This window comes from Podarcis bocagei (assembly GCF_964188305.1).
Source record: "Podarcis bocagei genome assembly, chromosome: 1".
NCBI lineage: Eukaryota > Metazoa > Chordata > Lepidosauria > Squamata > Lacertidae > Podarcis > Podarcis bocagei.
This window is the reverse complement of record NC_138125.1, coordinates 61,646,143-61,664,499: the sequence shown is the minus strand read 5'-3', so window position 1 is coordinate 61,664,499 and position 18,357 is coordinate 61,646,143. Positions and strand designations below refer to the sequence as shown.

The window sequence follows — 18,357 nt, the reverse complement described above, 5'->3', positions numbered from 1 at the left end:
AAAAAGTATTGCTCCAAAACCAAATTGCAAGGACTTGTTCCCTTAAGGAACCTCCTAGTTTGCAGTCAAGAGGTACGGCATTGACTCTTTACAACCTGGGTGCTATCCTAGGTCCTGCAGACCCAACATCAGCCTGGTACAGTACTTATTGACGGCTTTTGTTACCTGCTACGTCAGGGATTTGGAATCCATGGTCATCATAACTCCTGTCATCCCTAACTATTGGCCACAGTGGCTGGGGCCCATCAATATTCTTATCTTTGTACTGTGCACTTCCTGTTCTGACACCATTGCTTGGGCCTCACCTCAAGTCCCACCTGCCTCAGCCGGTACCAGCACAGGGCAATGCAATTTTTGTCATCTAAGTAGCACACTTGTCCTGGAAAAAGAGAGTTCAGCCATTCTGACTCACACAGAGCACTTAACAGCCAATATTTAGGAAGCAGCATGATAAAGCCTTCACCGCTGAAGCCTGTTAGAGGATTTCAGAACTGTCATACTAGAAACTGTAATGAGCGCTGCATTCCAGAAACAAAACTAGCAAAGAGAAGGGAGGAGAAATGCAACCTACAGAGAAATGTGCCAAAGAAGTCTCTCTTAAAAGCTGACATGAGAATTGCCAGGCAGGCTTTCATTCTATTGCATTTGTTGTGCTCATTTAGTGCAACTGAGGTTTGGAATGCTGAAGAAGCCAGAAGTGTGTTGTTTTTACCATTGAACAAGATGAAAACAATGTCTCAATAGCTGATAATGAAATACTAACCCACTTATGTGATCCATTTGTTTGTTTCACAAATGTCTCATTATTCAAAGGTGGCTGCTCAATCTAAATTATTTATTTATTGTAGGTTGGCAAAATATGTACAGTACTCAGAATTGCTTAAGAGGGCAGAACAGGGGATCACTATAACAACTTCCATGAACTGGACTGAAACAGACACTTCTATTCATAAATCTAGTTTCAAAAAAGTGATCCATAGTACACCGATTCATAAGACCTTGATGAATAGTTCAACCTAAATATTCATAACAGATACAAAAAATAACCTGCTGCTCTTGCTTCAAATACCACTGCATTGTTGAAAGGGATGCTCTGTACAGCGCCTCTTGCAGTGCCTTAAATTCTGTAAGGAAAAAGACTTGGCATAGGAGGATAGGATTGGTAGGCACTCACAGGCCATGAGGGGGGAGAAGCAGAATTGCAGGTGTGAGGAAAGAAAAACGGAAGAGTCCTGGGAAAGGAATCAGCCTGCAAAGGATAAAGCTAGAGCTCCTGCAACTCCACCCATCGAATTCATGGGCCATAATCACTAGGGATGTGTGGTCCAGATTATGAGGTGGTTATGATGTTATTAAGAAGAACAAAGAGTGGAAGAGAAGGAACTGCATGTGCAATACTTAAAAGGACAGGAGTAACCTTAGATGTGCTGTTTTCCCCATTTCCCATGTAAGATAATTAGAGCATATTATAAGGTATCTTATAGTTAAGTTGGAAATGTATGCCCAAATCCCCTGCTTGGCTGTATTAAATCTGGTTCTTTTACTATTTCAAGCACCTATAGCAACTCAAGGGGTTTGAATGCTGTGACATTCAGACTATAACTTTTGTCCCAACCCAACCCACACACAAAAAAAACTTGCTTTGCAGGGTCAATTGTTTTTCCTTCCATTATCACATTTTTCTTCCTTGTGCAGAAATGTGAAGATTCAGTTCTTACTGGACACTTTCCTTGCACTGAACCCTCCACAGGTTAGGACTAGAAAGTGACCTTTGCAGCTCAAAGAAATAAGGTTCTTTTTTCCTCTAGTCTCCTGAGAAGCCTACCGAGTTATTCAACCTGTCATCAGAATGTTTGAGATGAGAACAAAAGGAAGTCTGAAACTCTAAAACTAAAAGAGAAAATATGGTACGTTGGAAGAGGCCGTATGGGTAAGGTCAGACACGGGAGATTCTACATTTGCCAAAGATTCTAGGTAAAAATAGCCTGAAGGTCCTACCTTCTTTAGAGAAAATCACTATGTTTTGGAATCCACTTTTTAGGTAACAGAGGTAGAAGGTGACACTAAAAAGCTTAGGGTAGTTTGAATGCTAGTTGTTAAATGAGAAAAAAATAAAAGAGAGACATTTTACAAAAATTATAAACCAACTGGATATCTGGAACCAGGTTTTCCAATTAGCAGAAAGGATTGCACCATTAACATTTATCTCCAAGTGTTGTTATATAAGTACCAATACATAACAGAAGCGTACTGCAGGAAGCAGGGGCCTAGGGAATGAATGCTCTGGGAATGTCTGCATTTGTAGCTGGTTGACAGCCCAAATCCAAACAGTGCTCACTAATGGTTCCTTGTCACCTTGGAAAATAGTGGCAAGTTGTGTGCCGCAGGGTTCTGTCCTGGGCCCATTATTGTTCAACATCTTTATAAATAACTTGGATGAAGATACTAAGGGGTAGTCAATGCCACTGAAAACAGAATAAGAATTCCAGAAGACCTTAATAATATGAATTTCAATAGCGACAAATGTAAGGTTCTGCCTTCCTAAGAATCACTAAAGCCCCCTCTCCCCGCCCACATGACCTGGGTTGCTGTGCGTAAGAGGAACCTGGTGGACAGGCAGCGGCAAGAACAGGTCCATCTGCCTCATCCAAGCAAGTCTCCATTAAACATGCCAGGTTAATTCCTCCATCTACACTTAATAGTTGGCAGCGGTCTTGTGAACCATTGACCTGGCATTGCACAACAGCAGCTTATGGTCATGTGGGGTACTCAGTGCTTTTTTCTGGGGGGATGCATTTTGTGAATCTTTGTATTTTTGTCCATTTACTGTATTTATTTTCCCCAATTTGAACTATAAAATGGTGATTTTCTTGAGTCAAAATGAGAGTACCCCTAAACATTTTTTTTAAGAAAAAAAGCACTGGGGACACCCTTGTTGATTCTGGTATCCTTCTGGTCAGGACCCAACATGGAGGCAGGGACAGTCTTCTAACAATGACTAAACCTGCCTCCTCAGTAATGACATGGTCTGGTCCTAGCGTAATTCCTCCTCTTACCCATGATCACTGAGATCGGGTGTCCCAATGCATCCCCCCATTGGAACATGCCCCAGCCATCCTATTGGCTAGGGCCCACTCCCAGGGCAGTCCTGAACCTATCCCTTAAAACATGGGTAGGCAAACTTAAGGCCCGGGAGCCAGATCCAGCCCAATAGTCTTCTAAATCCAGCCCACAGGCGGTCCTGGAATCAGCGTGTTTTTATATGAGTAGAATGTGTCCTTTTATTTAAAATGCATCTCTGGGTTATTTGTGGGGCATAGGAATTCGTTCATTTCCCCCCTCTCCCAAATATAGTCCGACCCCCCACAAGGTCTGAGGGACAGTGGACCGGTCCCCTGCTGAAAAGGTTTGCTGACCCCTGCCTTAAAAACAAGTTCTCTTAAGGCAACAACAAACCAGTAAACCAATAGAAAATTTAAAGAAACTCAAAACACAATTGTCTACTACAGACAAGATTAAAATAACCGCCACCTCTATCTAAGCATTGAAAACAACCCTAACCTAACTAAAAAACAAACAAAAAAGACAGGTAAAATTTGAAACCCCACAGATTAAAAACTGCTTAATTTTTTAAAAAAACACTAGACACTGGGAGCAGTGAAACAATAGCAAAACACCCCACCCAGCACTGCCCCAAGAGTTCGTTCCAGTGAGCCCGCCCCCAGACCAGCTGGGGATAGCCTTGCAAAGGGAGCAGGCCCTGCAGTCCTCACCACAGCTGATGGTCCAGCCTTCACTGCAGGAGTCTTTATAGCTGGGAGTGTGAGGGCCTGCCCCCCTCCCCGTAGGCCAGATGGTGAAGGTCTTGCAGAGGGAGCAGGCCCTTCTATGCTCACCGCAGCATTAAACCGTCAAAGGAATTAACTCCTCAAATTCGGTTCAATTTGTAGAAGCATCTAAGCTCAAACCAGGGTCTTTCATTTCATCTCCTTGTAGGCAATCAGAGGCGGGAAGGGACATGGCATTTTGCTGCACCTGATGAAAGGGCAACTGTGGGGGGGGGACAGTATTCACAATACATGGCATTTTCCAATCAGATGTAGGTAGAGCTATAATACAAAGCCATAAAATTACAATCTTAAATGGTCTATTAATTCAGGCAGCTAACTCTTTAGACAGATTTAATAGATGTTATCAGAAGCCGGATCTCGGCAACTGTGGGGCCAACTAATCAGCTGGAAAGAAATGAAAAGAAAGGGAACAAAGAGAATCACATTTGTGGTATGAACAAGTAGTTGATGTAACTGGGATGGTGGTTCAGGCATTTCTCTTGAACCAAAGGACACCATGCCAGGTAAAGTGGACAAAGGGAATGTTTATGATACTGAGGGGGAGGAGGGGGAGGAGGGGGAGGAGGAGGAGGAGGAGGAAAGAAGGCAAGATTCCAGTGCAGCCAGACTGTCTTGCTATTTGAATTTCTATTGAATAACAGATGTAAATTTGAGGTGTTTAGTGAATCATTTCACTGCGCTGAATGCAAGTAGGGAGGCAGCCTTCTGTTCAGAGCAGCAGTGTTTTTGGAAGCTGGTGCTAGACTGTATAAAGAGCAGCAAATCCAAGTGATTTATAAACATTTGGGGAATAGAGGCAGGCAGACAGACAGACAGACAGATATCTGGCTCAATATGCCCCCTGGATTACAGTTCATAAAAAATGCCATGAGTCATTTCTACTGCCATCTTTTGAATTGATTGCTCAAATTCTAGAGTAGGTAGAATTTCCAGCCCTCTTTTTCAGGGGACTGTTTCCACATTGCTCACAGGGTTTCTCTCCATCAATGCAGGACACATGGATTTCTAAGAATGCCAAGGTTCTGAATGGGAAATGCAAAAACCCAGAGGAAAGAGACACTGAATAATCCTTAGAGTAGAGGCAAATGAATGGCAGCTCAAAAAAAATAAAATCCTTAAGGCAATATTTTTTATTTTTTAAAAAATTGCTTCCATGGAATAGACAGATAATAGAGCCTCAGGGCTGTCTAAGAAATTGGAAAGATGCTTCAGTATAGCCAGTTGGCTGCCATATGTATTAATTGCATACGAGTTGGAAGCGACCACCATCAGCAGCAAAAAAGTCAAATGATGACAGCTGTGCTCCAATTCCCTTGGCTCCATGAATCCAACAGACATATGAAATTTGCTTTATAGCCTTTGCCTGATGCATGTATAATCATGCTGCTATCCAATCCATATTAACTGCTAAAGATGTTTTGTTCTGGCCAACCAAGATTTCATTTCTGCCACTAAGTGAGCGAAAGCCAGATTACTGTTGGCATGCTCCCATATTCACTAATTACAGTTATGAGTTTTCTGTTACTAGCAACCTACTTTATGTTTTGGAATTACTTAGTCACACTTACATATCAATAGAACAAAGAATTGGATCTTAATCACACATTGTTGTTCTTTCTTGATATAACTGGAAAGGCAGTTTCGTTTGATGTGCTTAGCTGCCGGAACAACACACCCTCCCTATGACATAACAATAACAATAATTTTGTTATTTTTACCCCCACCCATCTGACTGGGTTGCCCCAGCCACTCTGAGACAGCTTCCAACATTCTCTGGCACCCACTCACTTTGCTATGGCCATTTCCTATATGCAAGTTCTTCCCACATTTTCTACCACTTCTTCCAACATTACATGTTCTAAGCACACTGGGCCTTAGAAAGCACTGCAAATAACAAGGCCAGTGGAAGTGATGGCATTCCAGCTGAACTGTTTAAAATTTTAAAAGATGATGCTGTTAAGGTGCTACACTCAATATGCCAGCAAGTTTGGAAAACTCAGCAGTGGCCAGAGGATTGGAGAAGATCAGTCTACATCCCAATCCCAAAGAAAGGCAGTGCCAAAGAATGCTCCAACTACCGCACAATTGCACTCATTTCACACGCTAGCAAGGTTATGCTTAAAATTCTACAAGGAAGGCTCAAGCAGTATGTGGACCGAGAACTCCCAGAAGTGCAAGCTGGATTTAGAAGAGGCAGAGGAACCAGAGACCAAATTGCAAACATGCGCTGGATTATGGAGAAAGCTAGAGAGTTCCAGAAAGACATCTACTTCTGCTTCATTGACTATGCAAAAGCCTTTGACTGTGTTGACCACAGCAAACTATGGCAAGTTCTTAAAGAAATGGGAGTGCCTGATCACCTCATCTGTCTCCTGAGAAATCTCTATGTGGGACAAGAAGCTACAGTTAGAACTGGATATGGAACAACTGATTGGTTCCAAATTGGGAAAGGAGTACGGCAAGGCTGTATATTGTCTCCCTGCTTATTTAACTTATATGCAGAATTCATCATGCGAAAGGCTGGGCTGGATGAATACCAAGCCGGAATTAAGATTGCCGGAAGAAATATCAACAACCTCAGATATGCAGATGACACAACCTTGATGGCAGAAAGTGAAGAGGAATTAAAGAACCTTTTAATGAGGGTGAAAGAGGAGAGCGCAAAATATGGTCTGAAGTTCAACATCAAAAAAACGAAGATCATGGCCACTGGGCCCATCACCTCCTGGCAAATAGAAGGGGAAGAAATGGAGGCAGTGAGAGATTTTACCTTCTTGGGCTCCATGATCAGTGCAGATGGTGACAGCAGTCACGAAATTAAAAGACGCCTGATCCTTGGGAGAAAGGCGATGGCAAACCTAGACAACATCTTAAAAAGCAGAGACATCACCTTGCCAACAAAGGTCCGTATAGTAAAAGCCATGGTTTTCCCAGTAGTGATGTATGGAAGTGAGAGCTGGACCATAAAGAAGGCTGATCGCCAAAGAATTGATGCTTTTGAATTATGGTGCTGGAGGAGACTCTTGAGAGTCCCATGGACTGCAAGAAGATCAAACCTCTCCATTCTGAAGGAAATCAGCCCTGAGCGCTCACTGGAAGGACAGATCGTGAAGCTGAGGCTCCAATACTTTGGCCACCTCATGAGAAGAGAAGACTCCCTTGAAAAGACCCTGATGTTGGGAAAGATGGAGGGCACAAGGAGAAGGGGACGACAGAGAATGAGATGGTTGGATGGTGTTCTTGAAGCTACCAGCATGAGTTTGATCAAACTGCGGGAGGCAGTGGAGGACAGAAGTGCCTGGCGTGCTCTGGTCCATGGGGTCACGAAGAGTCGGACACGACTAAACGACTAAACAACAACAACAAGCACACTGCAGATAGCAAAATGAGAGACAATGCAAGCATTTGAGGACAGGTGTTCATAAAGCTGAAGACCTGTCTTCAAACACTCACAAGGAAGGTTGGTGCTCAGTCCTGCAACCAGCTTCCACCTTTCCACTGTTTGAAGGTGAATATTAGAAAATAAAGTTGTGAAAGGCCATAGTGAAGATGCTCTCAGGTCACAGGAAAAAATGGTCTTTTCCAGCTGAAGACTGAGTGGAACATGTTATGGGGGAATACTGTAGATAGTTTTCACTGAGGTCCACATATGTAAATAAAGAATTGAAAGTGACGTTCACTGATTGGATAGTTTCAGAAAGTTGTTACTGTTGCGTTGTAGTGGAGCTCTATATAAGCAGGCTGGCTGAACCGGTCAGTTCTGTTCTGGCCTGTGAATAAACAAGAGCTGTCTGAAGAATCGCTGTGTCATCTGATATGTTCACCCACAACTTTAACAGAACACATACACTTTCACTTTCCTCTTTATAGGTCCAGCCTCCATCTTTGGTGGGAAAGACACTCTGCTGGAGGCTGTGAACACTCAGTGGTGCCCCTGCCTTTCTCTTCATCTATTAGATTGTAACCATTCCCTTCAGGTAGTGGAAGAGGGAAAGCATGGTGGAAACCTCATGGGTATGTTTAAGAGCTCTCTTGGAACACGCACAAATAAAGATACTTGTGCATCCCTAACCAGAATGCAATTGGTTTTGTGGTAATCACCAACAGAGGACCAATATTTCTATTTTAATGAGAAACTGAGAGAATTTACTGAAGAAGTTAGATGCAACACTTTTCTTGCCCAAAGTAAAACCTCCTGCTGCCTGTAACCTGCTGGGCACAGCTCATGATGTGGAAGGGGCTTGGTAAGAAGAGACCATTTCTAAGAAGACTGGCTTTGGGGCAGGCAGTCCAAGACAGGACCCTGAAGGCATCAAAGGTTTTACAGCAGGCAAGTCCAAAATCCATTTCAGGGACCTAATCTGGCTCACCGGTCAGCCCCTGTGGTAAAATCCTAAAAAACGTTCAACAAGTTCAATCTTTAAAAAAATGTCAACAACTTTGGTCAGCCCTCACAGCCCTTCATTTCAAATCTGGCCCTCTTTGAAAAAAGTTTGGACACCACTGTTTTTCAGAATCAGCAAGGATAACATATGGAGGACATATGAAGTACAACCCACCCCCTGAAGAATGTAACCTTTTGTTTTGTTGTGGAATATGCTAACACAATCTTTCTGAATCTTTTCCATCGAATATCCTTTTCCTAAAACTCTTCTTTTGTGTTAGTAAACTTTTTGTTTCCTAAGCCAGTGATGGACTCATCTTATTTAGAACACCCCTAGAAACCATAAATTATGCTACCTTAAGAGGCTTCAAGGGGATGCGTGTGGCACTGTGGTCTAAACCACTGAGTGTAGGGCTTGCCAATTGGAAGGTCGGCGGTTCAAATCCCCGTGACAGGGTGAGCTCCCGTTGCTTGGTCCCAGCTCCTGCCAACCTAGCAGTTCGAAAGCACGCCAAAAAGTGCAAGTAGATAAATAGGTACCGCTCTGGCAGGAAGGTAAATGGCGTTTCCGTGAGCTGCTCTGGTTTCACTAGAAGCGGCTGGCCACATGACCTGGAAAAACTGTCTGCGGACAAACGTTGGTTCCCTTGGCCAGTAAAGCGAAATGAGTGCCGTAACCCCAGAGTCGTTCGCAACTGGACTTAACTGTCAGGGGTCCTTTACCTTTACCTTTTTAAGAGGGTTCAGGGAGGTGCTAGGAAAGATTTTAGGAGGATTGATAAAGGGCAGCTTAAAAAAAAATCCACTTTATCTGGTGGCAGCAGGTTCTTAAGTGAGGAAGGACCAGATTTGTGTTCAGATCCCCCTTCTCCAGGCATCCCAGGACTCAAGGTGGCTGGGATGGAGCCTACACACACACACATATTATGCAAAGTTTCACAAGTATGAAAAGTTTCTGAGGCATTCTACAGGGTTCTCAAGCATCCTACAAACTGAATCACTACTGCATTTAGGAACGATGAATATGTGCAGCAAAGAAGGAGACAATTAAATGTTTGAATAAAATTACCTGGCAAAAATGTTGCATTAGTGAAATGATATTTATAAATAAACATGCCCAAAATACACAGGCAGTTTCAGAGGATACCCTGTAAATGCTAATTTCCAGAGCTTGTTCCAATTTAGAAACCTCAAGTCTGCAATTTTGAATCTAACACTTTCACTTTAAAAACAAGTTGCAGGCAGCAAAACCCATCATATAAAACACAGCCTACTTTCTAGAACTGAATAATCCCCTTTTACCCATTCCATTATATGCTTACCTAAAAGCTCTAAACATCAAAGAAAAATATCATTGGACAAATACTGCCAGAAGAGCTCACAGCAAGCATTAAACCAGTACAAAATAGTCTGGCATCAACTGGAGTAAATAAGGGACAAGCTGACCTAACAATAAAAAAGGTTACGTATATTTTAGGTGTATGCATATTAAGACTACCATATGCCACAGAAAACTCTTCAGCTGTGAGCATTAACGTTTTAAAATAAGCTCAATTGAAATGAAATTCCTCTGGAAAAGCGTACTGTGTGTATCTGTTAACTGAAAAAAGTTGAAAAACTTGTTCATGAAATATTTATCAAGGAATACCGTAACTCTGAGAAAGATTACGCAGGATCAAGCAGTTAGCCTAATACACCATTCCCTGAAGAAAGAGACAGACATTTCAGTTTCATGGGCTGAGCCACTGAGAGCTTCGGCAGCAGACCACCTCGTACAATCAAGCACAAGTACTTCTTAAGCCACTTGTCCAGGACAAGGGAAGTTTCCTTCTAGATCAGCAGCTTCCCAGAACCACTGCTCAAGCATCCCTGGAGTATAGGAGTACTAGAGAAAGTTGAGCTTACGAAATGGCTGGCAAATCCTTTGTGCTGTACTCACCTGCCCCACTAAACATGGTTTGGAGTGCTAAGAACAATTAAGACACAACTGATCTGAGGAAACATCAGAAAGATGCATGCATTTCATTCTAGTCCCAGCCCCGATACAGAAGCAGCCATTGATACTGCTGCACCACTACTCCCAGACATGTACCGGTATTTGAACAGCAGTCCTTAAGCAACAGGGTAAGTCCCTACACGCTTGGCATTTTGGTTTTTGACAGCTTTGTAGGGTGGGTCCCTATTAAGCTTGTTTGTGACGCTGGAGCTAAAGAAGCCTCTTCAATTTGTGTTTTAGGTACCTCGGAATACAACATTGCCTTCATTATTGCAAATGGGTGTATATCATGAACAAATAATGTTTTCTGGGCCTTTGGGTTGCCATGTGCTATTTCAGGGTGAAATTCTGGTCCCTCTCACCCAGGGATTTCAGCATCTGGCAGTGAGGCCATCTACCAGCAAGCAGAATGTGTGTTAATAAGTGCCGTGCCAGAATCAGAATCGTAACATGCTCAGAATGTGAGGCGGCGAGATGGCTTTAAGAAAGATTACAGAAAGGGGGCAGGGAACCAGTGAATGGCTATAAAAACCCCAACCTTATAAATTTGTCAGAGTTTAAAGATCCAGCATCTGTACATTTCAAGGTACACTTCTCCTGAGGGACACTTTTGACAAATGAAAGAAATACTGGAATCTAAAAGAAATGTTTACATATTTCATAATACATTTCATTATAATATTCTGACATTTTTTAAAAAAGAAAATTGCAATATGCTGTTGACAACATAGTTTTGTAAAATCACTGCTACTGTTCTTATATGAATTGCTTCACCCATAAAATTTTCATGTACCAATTGTAATAAAAGACAAAAGATCCATTGTTTTGAACTCCTTGTCACGTCAATTTGGAAATCCACTTGGGACAAGAAGTTTCAGTATTTAAAAAAAAAATCTGACTAAAAGTATCCTCATTCCAATAAAAAAAGAAAGAAAAGTGAGAAAGTGTCTGTTATCCAAGCAAAATCTTGCATCATTTAACACATCATCTATTCAGGGGAGCAGTTCAGTAATTATAGACTAAACGGAATCTCCCACATACAAAGACAGACTGCCCTGGTTCAGAATATTATGGTTTATGAAGCTAGGAAAAAGTGTCAGGGCCAAGCCCTCCTCTTCTTGCCCCTCTTCTCCCCTCTCCTCTTGCACCCCAGCTTTGGCACTGTGATCCTACTTGTATTGAGATGAAAGAACCAGGCTGGTTTGTCCTTTGCCCCTTCCCACAAAGGTCTGTAGAGTGGTACAGTAAGTGGCATTCTTATGGAACTGAATCAATCACAAAGTTTGCAGTCCAAGCAATTAAAATCCATAAGCAACCTTTACACAATTGTAAATGGGTAATGGCCAATTTTAAATTCATTTTAATCTTGTTTTAAATGTAAAAGACATCATTAGTGGGGTGCATGGGGTGTTAGGGAAGGGGTAGTACCTCTGCTGGGGGATATGTCATGCATCTCCTGGGATAGTTTGTCCACCTTTGGTTCCCACCCTGCACTCAGCTCTCAACTGTGGCTCCTAGAAGCTGTCAACATGCAATAGGGGAAAGATGGGAGCTCACCAACCTGCGAAGGTCGCCCATTTAGGAGAAGGAAAACTCTGATACTAAACCAGAAATAAGGGCCTTTATTTCTCTGTCCAACTGGTGTGTTTAGAAGTCTCAGTTACTGAACATATATACAGTTATGACAAAGGGCTGCACCTCAGTACCTCTGAACAGCCCTGAGACCTCCAGGTATTAAAGCGGTATATAAATTCAATAAACTTATAAATAAGTAAAAATTTCTGTAGAGTGTTGAATTCTTGGCAAGCAGTTGATACTGATTTTCTACAGATTCATTTTGTTTAGTTTAAAAGTTCCATCTTGCTGCTTATATGGAAAGTTTAAATTATCGGTGGCATTATCTGCATTTCCCCCCAAGAAAACAAAAGGCAGTGTTTGCATTTAACTCAGCAGATATGAGCTGATAAATGTATTTCATTATTTCTACAATTAAATTCCTTTTTTAAAAAAGTACCCAGATATAGCTATGGGGAGGGGGGAAATCTTCAGATTGTTACTCTCTACTGACACATGAAAGGGAAGTAGCAAGCTGCAGTTCTTGCCTTTAAACCTGATAGCTTACCCTGGTACTGGGAATAGCTGGCAAAAGTAATAACCTGGCAAGCTCTGCCAAGGGCTAAGAATTTATTTTCTATAGTATATTAGAAACCTTAAGTCAAAATGGTAAGCTTAGGCAAACATTTTTAAAAATATAGAGAAAGCTTTTTATCATTCTCCGCTCACTCTCTCCCTGCAAGTATATAATTCACATGCTGATCCTGTAACTAGAGAATATAATATATAGAATATTTAGGATGCTGATTCATGTGTTTTCACCACAATCAACATCACTCTCCTTGAAAATAAAGGGTTAATAATAAATAACTTCAACACACACAGTATACATATACTATATGCACCAGCTGACTTTCTTTTTCTCGTCTCCTGATCAGAATCTTATTTACATTTTGAGCTAAAGCAGAACTTGGAGGAAATGATGCAAATTCATGAGGCAGCTAAGCATGAATGAGCTGCACAAATTCATACACCAAGTAATTATAAATTCCAGCAACATCACTAACAATAACTAACCGGAACGGCAAAATCACCTCTTGATCATCAATGGGCCAGGCAGAACATGCAGTATGATAAACTCTAAATGAGTCAGATTTGCTCTTTTGCACAAAGCAATGAAAAGACCTAGCTTGCTGCTGTTTCCTGCTTTGATTCCCTGGCTTTACAGGAGCCGGGTCCAACAGACATAGTAAATTTACATACCACTTGATATCAGACCTCTAGGATACACACTTCCTGTTGTTGCACCAAGACCACCAGACCACCCCACCCCCCCACTACTGAATGGTTGGGAAATTATATATTGATCTCAACTTACATGCCTCTACCCACCCCTAATTCTCTTTCAATGATGATTCTAGTAAAAGGGGGAAAGACATGAACTGTGAACTAAGCTACATCCTTAGGGTTTTTTTCAGGCTTTATTCATCGGGAAAAATTAAGATTTCTTGCTCCTCCTCTCAGATTCTGTTCTGTCTGTTATCAACACATATAACCTTTGGGCACTTACCGGTACTTTTAGAATGACCACTGTCCTTTAAAAACCAGCATAGTGCCAGAAGCATATGTCAGCTTATCTAGCACATGACAATACAATGATTTTTCATGGGTTTAAGAATGGTTTGAGAGGTAGAAATATCTTCAGCCATTACCAGCCACAATTTTATATAGCTTACATATGGCAAAGCTTGTTACATTTCACTCTTTCTTCCTTTAAACTTAAAAAAGAGTGATCAGATGTTTGTTTTCAACCCGCTTGTGAAGATTATCAGAGATCACAAAGAAAGGAATATATGAAAACAACAACAAGATGAGGAAAATAACAAACAGACTATCTGGACAGAACTGGATAGAACTGTTTAATTAAAGCAGCAGCAAGAGTGATGTTTGGATCCCTTTCGGAGCTTGAAGTACGGGTACCCCCAACAAAATTTTAAAAATCTGGCTGTATAATTTGGAACTAATGTGATTTGGAATTAATGTGATTTGATTGGCCTGTTAATAAAATTTATATTTAAAAAAAAAGAGTGATCAGGTAGTCAAATTGTTTGAAATGTTGTAAAAAAAATTTAAAAAATTGAAATTCATACAAATGAAAACTATAAATAAAATTTTTATTTTTTAATGAATGCTGCCTAAACATGGACACCAAAAGTACAATAGAGTTGACAATATGAGAAAGCATTCGTTGTTTCCATGTTTTGCTTATTTTAATATTTCTCACAAAATAGGTATTGTCCACAGCCAGTGCTAGAAATTCAGATATTCAAGCTAGATGCCAAATGGCTTATTAAACTAGTGTTGCCAAAATCAAATGTTTAGTTGCCCTTTTTGGACCAGACAGCCCAAAAATTTTGGTTCCTGAAATTCATTCTGATTGTGCAGATAAAATATCACAGATAGAATTCAACAGGATGTGTCAGTGTGTGAAAATATGTTAGTGTGTGAAAACAGGCAAGACCCAAGGATCCCCAGGCATGCACCTTCAGATGGTGGAGATGTCAGGTGCCATCCTGGCACCTTCAACTGGTCACAAGTGGCCAATAACCAGGTGCAAAATGTGCCTAGCACCTGGTGAATTTTTAGCGCTGTCCACAGCATAAAGGGTTTCATTGTCCTTCATATCTCTCCCTGTTCTTCATCCATTTAGCAACTTATGACAAATTCAAGTTGAAAGACGGGAAAGTTTCATTTTTTCCTACACAGAGGGCTTTTGACATGGTTCATGAGGCAATTGGAAACCTTTAGTTCTGGTGCTAAGCTCTTAACTAAGTTTCTGGTTAGAAACATCAGTGGGGTTCCTCACACATGACATTCCCAACAACTGAAGTGAGAAAGGGATGGGGGATCCTCCAGAGAAGGATGAGAAACAGAGCAAGCAGCTGCAGGGAGAAGGGGAGATTGGGACAAAGAGTTGTCCCACCCTTGTACTCCTGAGAAGCCCCATCAATTCCCAGTTTCCTCCATGAACAGAGGCATGGTTTTCCATTCAAGGATAGCTAGTTAAGATACAAGCCTATGTATTAAGCCAAATGTTCAGGAAAATTTAAAAACCATTAAATAATAAAAGGTTCACTGCTATCATTCAGTATTGTCAAAATATACCATTATATATTTGTGATTGGAAAAGAGCAGGAACATTTACGTAACTTGGCACTATGAGCAGCAATCCACTGGTGCTCAAAAGAACAGTATTTGAAGCATGCAATGAAAATTTAGGAGACAACATATGTATGTTTCTGACTAACCTTTTGATTTTTACAGTCAAAGTCAATGAAATAATTATCACAGAATCAAAATCATGAGAAGGGCATAAATGGGGCTCTAAATCAGAAACCAATTTCATAGGTTGTTCCCTGCCCCCCCCCAAAAAAAAATCATGCCAAATGAAGGGGTCCCTCAAGTAGAACTTGGAGGATTAGCAAGGCAGAGGATGGCTATACCACTGCTGTTGCAAATAATCAAATCTTAATGAAGCTCTCTTATCACTATGCCAGCATCACAGCAAATAGAAACGCTGGATTTTCTATTGCCTTAGCAAACACATCGTGCTTGCAATGCGTATCAAAAAATTCATGGCTTTCACACCTTGTTGTTGTCATATGTCTGTGGCTGAACTGATAAGACATATACAGCCCTATTTTGACAAGCAACAAAGTAGGAAAACAACCAAACAATTGCTTTGTAGGAGCCACATGTTTCACTGGCAATAACTCATGGGAACATTTTTGGACAGGAACAGAATATTTAGCAGTTTCTGTAGCATTATCCTGATACAAGTCTAAAACATTTTATGTTAAGAGAGTTGCTTACTAAGCCATCTAAAGTGGCATGACTAATAACTATGTATGGGGAAAATGAAAGGCAGCCCCAAAACTGACAAAGCAGGCAGAAAAATCCCTTCAAAGATAGAGAGAGAAAATATGATGGAATACTGTCATATCAAGTTGTTGTTTTTAAGGAAAGAGAAGATGGGCCCTGGACTGAGACCAGCTTCAGCATATTTATCCTAAACTCATTATCTGAAGGTAAGCCTCATTTATTTCAATTTAAGATATAGGCATTAGAAGTTTGATGTTGCATCCCACGTATTCAGAGACACAAAAATGTTAACTTTTGCAATTCTAAAAATGAAAACCAAATTGCCCAGAACAGATGAACTATAAAATAAATGTTGGTCAGCAAGTGAAACGTCCATCCTGAAATCTAAGAATTCTGGGCAATTACAGCCTTATTAAAATGCTGCAAGCTCTATCTTTTCCACAGATCATAACCTGATTGGTTTTGTTCCTCTTCACACTCTCATCAGTGGCAAGAAGCTCATCTTAATTCTTCTCACATGCCTTGGCATTGCCTATCCTGGTTATAATCTGACAACATACAGTGGTACTTCAGGTTACATACGCTTCAGGTTACATACGCTTCAGGTTACAGACTCCGCTAACCCAGAAATAGTACCTTGGGTTAAGAACTTTGCTTCAAGATGAGAACAGAAATCACGTGGCGGTGGCGCGGCAGGCCCATAGCTGTCAACCGTCCCTTATTTGGCGGGAAACTCCCCTTATCCCAGCACTGTTTCCCGCTGCTGTCCCAGATTGATGATGTCCCTTAAATTTCCCGGGTTTCAAAAGAAGCAGCTCCTCTCCCTCCCTCCCTGCCGGCCAGGGAGGAGGGAGGCTCCAATGTGTTGCTTGGCTGTGTTGCTCACCCAATAAGGAGTCTAAGAACAACTGGGGGGTGGAGCTTGCATGCCTTGTGCTGATCAAATCGGCCGCATTGCCTGAGGACTCACCTTTGCTCAGCGCTTCCCAGCGGAGAGGTGACGGTGGTTTTCCTTTCTGCATCCCTTTTGCCGGGTTGCTGTACTGTGGGAACCACCGCTTGAGGCTTTGTTTGGCTGCTGGTTGACTAAAATCCCTTATTTTGGCTGCTGATCCCTTATTTTCAAGGCTGCTGGTCCCTTATTTTCAAATCTGTAAGCTGACAGCTATGGGCAGGCCCCATTAGCTAAAGTTGTGCTTCAGGTTAAGAACAGTTTCAGGTTAAGAACGGACCTCTGGAACGAATTAAGTACATAACCAGAGGTACCACTGTAATACAAAATGGGTATCATTTTCAAGTATGATCAGCATTCAAAACAAATGGCAAACAGATCAAGAAACAGTGAAGAAACAAAGCATCTCTCAGTAGAGTACTCATCTAGGATGGTTATCTGCTAAAATTAAAATATGGAGCTAGGTTTTGCCCCACCTGTGCATGCCTCACACATACTATTCCACACTGGAATGACACACATACACTGCTGGCTCTGGGTGTAGGGACCTCAGGTGCAAATTCCTACTTAGCTCTGAACCTCCTTGCACATCCTAGTTTCTTAGCTATGGGGTTCTGTCCTGGGCCCACTACAGTTTAACAGCTGCATACAAGACTTGAACAAAGAAATGGAAGCAGCAATAAATACCTTTGGGGATAATAAAAAAGCATGCATGATCAAGACATAATTTCTCAACCATTCACTAGTGGTGGGCTCTACCTTTAGGTTGGGGAAAACAGATTCACAAATAAAGGATGGGTGACACCTGGTTTGACAGTAGTACATGAGATCTAAGATCATGGAGAGTCCAAATAAGTAAGGTTATATAGAAACAAAAATATTTTAACACTGTGCTAATCAATCTGATGAATATTTGTTTTAACTTATTTAATAGGAAGCAGCAGGGGAAGAGTAAATGCAGCCAGAGGTCTAAAGAGGCATAAGTAAGAGAGGGTCACAATTCAACTAGACTAAGATACGTGGATAAGAACTCTAAAATCCCTGGCCTATTTTTATTCCAGAGGAGTGCCCAGGAGAACAGAGGAAGATTACTTATCAAGGCAAGCCCCCTCCACAAAAAATGGGTACGATAGTATTATTTCCATGCTGAAATTATGAGCATTCCTGCAAACAATTCACCTCTGTGAATATCATACAAGATATTATGCAAGAATATCATTTCTGTCACAACAAGAACCACAGTTTCCATTCATTTGCGTGTAATTGTAAGCATGCTGTGTTGATTATTATCTGTCCACAGTATATAAATGGAATTGAAATGGTAGTTTCAACTGCAGTACGAATAGGGATGACATTTTTTTTTAAAGAAGAATGCTGCAATTAAAAAAATCTGAACACAAAACAAAATATGCTTCTGCTTTTTCATTTTTTTATACAAAGAACAATGAAAATCTCTTATTTGACTCTGAAAAATCACCCTTAGTTTGTTTGGCTATCTATCAAAAGGTAACAAAACACACAACACTCATCCTTGTTCTGGGCAAAGATCCAATAGAAGAAAGAGAGGCTCCATGTGCTGTTGTGTACTTTGTGCATGATTCCCCCCCCCCCCGAAGCTCAATCTGTGGTGCCCTAAGCCAAATCCAGCTCATTATCCATTTATGGTGGTCCAGTGTTGGCTGCCTCCATTTTCTGCTAGCTCCCTGGGATTGCATGAATAGTAAAGACTAGTGATCCC

The 18,357-nt window shown here is 41.3% G+C and overlaps 1 protein-coding gene and 1 long non-coding RNA gene across 5 annotated transcripts in view; one reads left to right on the top strand and one right to left on the bottom strand.

Moving 5' to 3' along the window:
- NAV2 (neuron navigator 2) overlaps positions 1-18,357 on the bottom strand; it is a 535,542-nt gene that overhangs the window by 494,520 nt on the left and 22,665 nt on the right. The window lies entirely within an intron of this gene.
- On the top strand, positions 1,356-8,161 carry LOC308571681. Of its 3 annotated transcripts, none has more exons than XR_014001575.1 (3): positions 1,356-1,447; positions 1,751-1,974; positions 7,722-8,161. It is a non-coding gene; the product is annotated as an uncharacterized lncRNA (long non-coding RNA). The 3 variants fall into 3 exon arrangements; XR_014001576.1 differs by having other exon boundaries at positions 1,372-1,447; positions 1,809-1,974; XR_014001577.1 differs by having other exon boundaries at positions 1,406-1,447; positions 1,696-1,974.